The sequence below is a fragment of the Propithecus coquereli genome, unplaced genomic scaffold, assembly GCF_000956105.1.
Source record: "Propithecus coquereli isolate 6110/MARCELLA unplaced genomic scaffold, Pcoq_1.0 Scaffold666, whole genome shotgun sequence".
NCBI lineage: Eukaryota > Metazoa > Chordata > Mammalia > Primates > Indriidae > Propithecus > Propithecus coquereli.
Genome location: NW_012152685.1, coordinates 71,515 through 73,550, shown reverse-complemented (window position 1 = coordinate 73,550; position 2,036 = coordinate 71,515). Strand labels below are relative to the sequence as shown.

General features: G+C 29.8%; 1 protein-coding gene across 1 annotated transcript in view; it reads right to left on the bottom strand.

The window, feature by feature from the left end:
- LOC105823291 (ephrin type-A receptor 5-like) overlaps positions 1–2,036 on the bottom strand; it is a gene marked incomplete at its 5' end in the record, with an annotated part of 143,922 nt that overhangs the window by 79,307 nt on the left and 62,579 nt on the right. The gene's annotated exons all lie outside the window — the stretch shown is intronic.

The window sequence follows — 2,036 nt, the reverse complement described above, 5'->3', positions numbered from 1 at the left end:
GATGACTGAAATAATCTCTGTAAAGTATGTGAAACTAAAATTTTTCATAGTTCAAATTTCAAAATACTTACAGTTAATATAGAAAAAAATGGTTTATTGAGAAATCAAGATAACAGTTAATGTTTCAAAAAGATTCACAATCCTTTTGGCCAGAGAAATTTGTTTTGTTTTTAATCTCTGCATTATGAGATATTTTAATAACTGCTTTATAAGATGAGCTAGAGTTCATCTCTTCTGTCTCTGATTAAACATATTTAAAAAATAAGAAAATGGATTTCTTAAAACATGAGAATGATCTAATAAAGATCAGAGATTAGATAAATGAACAAAATAAGAATTTAAAATCTCTATTTTCAAAGTAGTGACTTTCTCCCTTGCCACTTGAACCCCTCAGAAGACACAGTAAATGATATGAAAACACTGGAAAGTATGAAACCTAATGAATGAAAAAAATAATCTGACATATGTTTGAATTTAAGAAATGCAAGAAATGGCTGCTTTGGGGCTATGAAATATTTCAGATGGATTTATAATAAACATTATGCTATAAATACATCTTGGTTTCTGTAAGTACAAACACAACTGAATATTCAGGCATATATAGTAACAATATTTTAGAAAGTACACACATTAATATCTTATTTACATTAAAGCAGTCAATTCAACAATAATTTTTTAATAAAACTAGATTTTTTTTTTTTTTTTGAGAAGTGAAACAATGATTAGAGTTTCAAGCTGGTTGTGACGGACCTAAAGGCAAAGGCAAATGATAAAAGATACCTCTGCAAAAAATCTGGGCAGTCTTCAGGATAGGCTAAAATCTAGGCATCTGAGTTTCATTCAAAAATAGCTTCTGTCACTGGGTAGATTTCAGTCAAAGCAGGGAGAATGTTTGGAATATTAACATTATGTTTAAGGATGTCACAACAAAGAAAGCAACTACAGTGATGAAAAATAATTTGAGATAAAAGGATTCAAGATGGCAACATGTAATTACAAATTTCACCTCGTAAATGGCACATCATGCTTTTGAAAACTAATGGATTGTGGTTTCCTGGTAGGAAATATGATACAGTAAAAATCAGAACCTCAGGGCTGAAGCTTTAAAATATTTGAATTCCAGAACCAAGGATCTAGATCAATGCTTTGAAATCATGCTCCTCAGAACCCTAAATTTCCACAAGGCATTTCAGCTTATTTCTAAAAGTCAGTCAATTGACAATGGGCAATTTTAAAGTATATGCATCATAATATATTAAGGTCAAAACCAACCACACATACATTCATGAATGATTTTTCAAGAAATGAAAAGCAACAAGATTCCAAGATCCAAAATGTCTACAAATCTCTATTCTATAATTGCAAATATGTCTGTTCACAAATGATAATGATAGAGTGTTCCTTGAAAATTATTGACATGGCAATTGAAAATGCTGGTATGATTAGACATACGAAATTACATGACAGGATTTCAGATTTCTTAGCATTTTATTGACTGTATGTGAAAAACGATTCTTCTCAGCCCTTAATTTCTATTATCTAAGGTTGTTTTCTCCTCAATGCTTTAATCTAAACAAATGAAATCCTTAACTGAAACCTGGTAGTGACTTGAAATTATAAAATGGAACTTCAGAAAACATAGCAATAGAAACATTTTTATCTTTCATTCTTTCCCAGAACAAATTTTGAACAAGTTTATTCTTGTCTAATTTATATAAGTTCAACTAAATTTTGTCTCTTTTGCTTTATTTTGTTTTGTTTTCCTAAGAATACATTTTTAAAAAATTCCAGCTCTTTCATAAACCTTTCCATGAAAACTGTTAGTATTTTATTGAGTACCTAAGTGCATTTGTGGCTAAATCAAAACACACGTATGTACAAATACAGATATATATACACACACGCACACACACATTCATTGCCTCCGTAATTCCTGACATTATTTGAAGAAAGATAGTGTTATCTTCAGTTTTCTGGTGTGTTGTTTGTGGAGGAAAAGTTCTACCTTCCTACTTTCTTCTTTTCTTTTATTTATT